Source organism: Helianthus annuus, chromosome 5 (genome assembly GCF_002127325.2).
Source record: "Helianthus annuus cultivar XRQ/B chromosome 5, HanXRQr2.0-SUNRISE, whole genome shotgun sequence".
NCBI classification, from domain to species: Eukaryota; Viridiplantae; Streptophyta; class Magnoliopsida; order Asterales; family Asteraceae; genus Helianthus; species Helianthus annuus.
The window spans coordinates 98,442,409-98,447,598 of NC_035437.2; the positions used below are offsets into that span (position 1 = coordinate 98,442,409).

Here is a 5,190-nt window from a genome sequence, read left to right on the forward strand (position 1 = left end):
CGGTTGGGGTGTGACATTGTGGCCGGTTATTTAGGTAATTCACCACTTTCGTTTGATTTTCTAAGTCTTTCATACAACTCTAGTTTTCATGGGGGCTGCCGCATCCTTCGCATGCCATAATCGAAGCCGTTTTGTTTAATTCAAGTTTCTTTATTTTTGTAGTTAAGGCTTCGATTTGTGCTTGTAAAGAAGTTGTTTCATCCACTTTTTGGGCGCCCAGGGCAATAGATTTTGAGCCCCTAGGAATGTGCCATTGAAAACTATTTTGAGCAATTTCCTCAATTTGACTATAGATTTCCTCGGGGCGCCAATTCCCAAGATGTCCCCTGGAGCCAGAATCAAGGATTTGCCTTGTGTGTAGTAAGAATCCATTGTAGAAAGTGGACACTTGTTGCCAACGTTCAAGACCGTGATGTGGGCATTTCCTCAATAGCTCCTTGAATCTTTCCCATGTCTCGTACAATGATTCCCCGTCGTCTTGAGAGTAGGAGTTAATTTCGGTCATGAGTTTGGCGGTTTTAGCGGGAGGGAAATATTTGTAGAGAAATTTTTGGGTAAGTTCATCCCAAGTGTGCACGGACCCACTTGGGAGGGTTTTTAGCCAACCTTTTGCTAGGTCTTTAAAAGGAAAAAAGGGAACATACGGAGTCGGATAGCATCGTTGGAGGCTCCATTGATCCGGAAGGTGTCACATATTTCCAAAAATTTGGTATTATGTAAATGGGGATCTTCATCGGATAGGCCATGAAAAGTGGCGGAATTTTGAAGCATTTGGATTAAGTGTGATCGAAGCTCAAAGTTATTGGCATCGACATTAGAAGGGTTAATAGCGGCTCCAAGATTACCGAACGTAGGCCGTAGCTAATCCATGAGAGTGCGTTGATACGTAATAGGGGATTTTGGGTTGAGGTTTTTTGTTGGTTTTTAGCTTGAAGTCTTTTTCTCAAAAAGCGCTCGGGTTCGTCAAGTGGCACTTTTATGTCTTTGTCGAAGGTGGAAGTCATGCACCAGACTGTATCTCCTACTAATTATACAGAATTTTGTGATTTTCTGCTAACAAAAAAAATGCCCGATCAGAAGAGTAGCACGACCCTGTGCTGGTGTCGGCACGGCCCCGTGCTGTCCATAAAAAGTTTTTGTTTTCAAGTTCCCAGAAACTGGAATTTTGACACGGCCCTCTGCTCCTGTAACACTGTAACATCCGTCAAAATAGATTCTCGAAATCCGACTCGTTTTGAAAGATCCAAATCCCAACTTTTGAAACCACGAAAATTCTTCGCGAGTTAGTTAACCGTCGAAAGATATTTGTATGGTTAATGACCTGTTTAATTAATTCATTATTTTATTTTGTTAAAAAAATAATAATAATAAAAATAAAAATACAGTAATTAATTAATTAATTTAATTGATTTAAAGGTTATATAGATAACCGAGTTAGTTATAGGAAATCAAACTCAAAACAAGTTGACTTAACCATTTAAGTAACTCCTTAAAAATTGAGGGACTATTGGTGCATTTATTTGAAGATACAAAATGGTACCAAACCCTACCCATCCAAAATAAAGCTCACCAGCCGACACCCTTTTCTTCCTCCCTCTAGGTTCCACTGTGCAACACAAAAAAAAAGAAGAAGAGTTTTCAACTCTCTCTCCCTCATCTGAATACAGCCGGCTCCAGCAACCGGAGCCAACTCCGGCGACGAAACAAACAGCGGTGGTTGTTCCAGCCGCGACATCCCCAAACACCTCACCCACTCCCCCCGACCTACGCGATTTCGACACCACCCTCCGACAAAGATTTGCGGCGGTGGCGAAGCTGGTTTCTCATGACAGTGGTGGGTTCAGTTTGGTGCGAGTTCGGGACTCCGGTCAACTTTTGCGACACGATCGGTTCGGGTCAGATTTCATGTTCAGGTTAGAATCCGGTTCTGGTTTCGCTTGTTTAAGTTTTGATTCGAGTCTTGATTCAGTTTTGGTTCGGAGGTTAACTCGCCATATTCGGTATACCTTTCTTTGTCTTTTAATTATATGATTTATCCTATAATTGAACACCATCATTTGATTCATATTATAAACAGCAACATGAGTTTGAGGGGTTTCTTGTACGTACTAGTTTCTGTAGTTGTAATATAATGAGGAAGATGATGCTATATGTTTTGTTTAAACTAAAAAAAAATATACAAATTATTTAGTTGTGAAATGTTGTTTAAAAAAAAGATGAAATCGAGTTCGATACGTCTGGTTCTGGGTTGGGACACTTATATTTTTACTGAAATGAAAAATTATGCTGATGCCTTTATGATTTACTTACATATAAAGACTTGAATTTATAAGCTAGAATCTTATGGTTACATAATCTGTTTTAGAGATGATTATTTACAAATCATGATTTTGAAAACAAAATTCTATTCAAAATAGAATGTTTTAAACTATATTGCATATAAGAGATATACGTTTTGGGTTGATCACCATATTTTCTTTAGACAAATATTATAAAATTATAATTTAAACTAGTAAAGAGTGAATGTCTATTTATATTAAGTGTATTGCCTTGATTTAAGATTTGAAGGTTTACAAGACTAACAAAACACATGGCTAGATGATTGATATATTAATCACGTATAATAACATGCTAGATTGTAAATTAACCACATTTATCTCAACAGTTTAATAAATACTATTTTTATACTTTGTTATTAGTATACATTTAGGTTATACAAACGTCCCCAAACACGAGGAAATTTTAAGATATAATAACTAGTTCGTTATGTGGTATTTATGCGTTTAGGGTAATCGTTCGTTCTCTTGGTTTTCCCAATCTCTACTCATGCGTTAATTCAAGAAATTCTCATACGCAACCAATGTGAGTACACTCGACCCATTTACATTTTAAACCACTTTTGGGTTGTAACATGTTACCATACAAAATTACACTTACACACACATAAACATGCTTTATGAACTCAATCTGTTATACATGCTACTTGTTATGCTAGATAATACATGCTTTATGCCATTACTATGTTATACCATCGCTTAACAATTATAGCGCTATAGGAGTAGCACACCACCCGACGGGGGTTTGTTAAGTCAATATACTATACGGTCTCGTCACTTTTGTGGCGAGGGATGCTAAATACTAGTGGACACTTTGGGTTTAGACGTAATGTTATGCATGTTAGTTACCTTGTATACAAATTACCATGTGGATTCGAGTAAAATGCTTTATACTTATGCTATACTATTTAAACCTTGTGTACTCGCCTTTGCTTTTGCATTGAATTTTATTTTAACATGTTACAGGTTGATGATGATGATGCTATGAAATGAAGTAGCGTTGATGCCTAGATACACATATATACGTTTAGGTTTAAATGTTGTATCAATTTTGATTATGTTGTTATGTATTCCTTTTGAACTTGTTGTTATTTGAATTCCTTGTATTGTTGACAATTTAGTTTATGAAATGAAATCGGTTTATTAAATATTGTCACAAGTAGCGTTATGAAGTCTCTTTCAATCTTCACACTTCGTCTCATCCCGATGTTTCCGCCATTGGTTGGGGTGTGACAGATTGGTATCAGAGCCATAACTACAGGGAATTAGGAAAAGTAGGAATGCTTTAACCTAGTCTATAGTTTTAGAGCTTTACTCTCATGTTTTGCTTGAAACTACTCGCATGCTACTTTATTTGTTTTTATTTATTCTCTTTTGATTCTTTTAAGCATATATGCCACTTATGTGTTAACACTTGACATGCTATACTTGTTTTATTATGTGTTGATACTTGTTTGATTGTTCTATCCTTTATGTGTTAATCTGACATACTTTTTATGTGTTTTAATATTTGTTTCATTATTCCACTCTTGTTGTGCTATTCTTGACATGTTACACTTGTTTGTCTAATCTTTAACATACACTTTTCCTCATACATTTTACTCGATTATTCTAAATCCGACAACGCGCATATTATACAAACGGGACGAGTTTACCAAAATAGGCGTGAAACCCACAATTTGGTAAACGACTCTCATCCCACTTGATTCTATTTTTGCACGAAATTCACCGTTTAGTTAGGAGTGAAATCCACATCTTAATGGATATTTCAAATTTTAATTCTTGTGGACCATCGTCAACGTGTCGAAATTTGGTTTTGACCCGACGAGCACCAACCACATTTAGGGTACAAAGTTGTCAAGTTAGGGGTGAAACCCGTATCTCGTCGACTAGTCCCACTCCTGATTTTCATAAACCCCGCCAAGTCTCGAATTTTCGATTGAATTGTGGCATGTAGTAACCGGAAGGGTGAATACCGTTTACCGACTTGTCGGCGAGAGTATACCACCTATTAGGCCAAAACATGCTTTTCAATTTCAAAAGACCTTTCGACCACTTTGGTTAGTCAACATTCCGTTGAACCATCCAAATTTTAATCGAACTTACGCTTTATTATTTTCGATCTTTTATGATGAAATTCTCTCTTGACAATTTTGAACCATTTTGATATTTCACTTTTGCGCATACATCATAGTATTACTTTTCATACGGTTATACATCATTAGCATGCATAATTTCTCGTAATTTTATTTACATTTTTTTTGTTACTACAAGTGGAAGATAGGAGTGATTTCCTTACCTTGACGATTAACTTCACTTCTTTTTCTTATCTTACAACGACCTCGCCAACGGGTTAGGGGTGATTCCCTTACCTAAGTGATCGTTACCGAAACTTTCTTTTAATAGATTATATTATGTAAACACGATCATGTTTATATCTAAATCGTTTATCATTAGTCAAACCTCTAATTATTTCAAAATGCATTCTTTATATAAACGAATTTCTTATCCTACAATCTAATTTCATATCACTCACACACACAAAATTCTTAACTTTTACCATAAACGCTCACTCATCGATTTTCAAAACTTCACGAAGTGCTACTTATCAACCTAGTCGGTCTAATAAATCCATGGCCCACAAAATTTCATATTTAACGTAATTATTGAAACACGCTCATCTTACTTCATTAAACTAGAGATTTTTATTTTCAGTTGGGAATCAAAACAATGTTTTCGCACACACCTATAAAATATTACAACTATAATTCAACATTTACTAAAACTTCTCTCAAAAGCAATAAAACATTTTATTAAAAGATGCTTTTCAACAATCACTAAGTTCATATACCAA

The 5,190-nt window shown here is 35.8% G+C and overlaps 1 long non-coding RNA gene and 1 other non-coding gene across 2 annotated transcripts; both read left to right on the plus strand.

Moving 5' to 3' along the window:
- The first annotated feature begins 404 nt into the window (after positions 1 to 404).
- LOC118492797 lies at positions 405 to 511 on the plus strand. The gene has a single exon (XR_004894799.1). It is a non-coding gene; the product is annotated as a small nucleolar RNA R71 (small nucleolar RNA).
- A 1,016-nt stretch (positions 512 to 1,527) lies between these two features.
- LOC118492283 lies at positions 1,528 to 3,359 on the plus strand. The gene is made up of 3 exons (XR_004892961.1): positions 1,528 to 1,913; positions 2,788 to 2,862; positions 3,303 to 3,359. It is a non-coding gene; the product is annotated as an uncharacterized LOC118492283 (long non-coding RNA).
- The last annotated feature ends 1,831 nt before the right edge of the window (positions 3,360 to 5,190 follow it).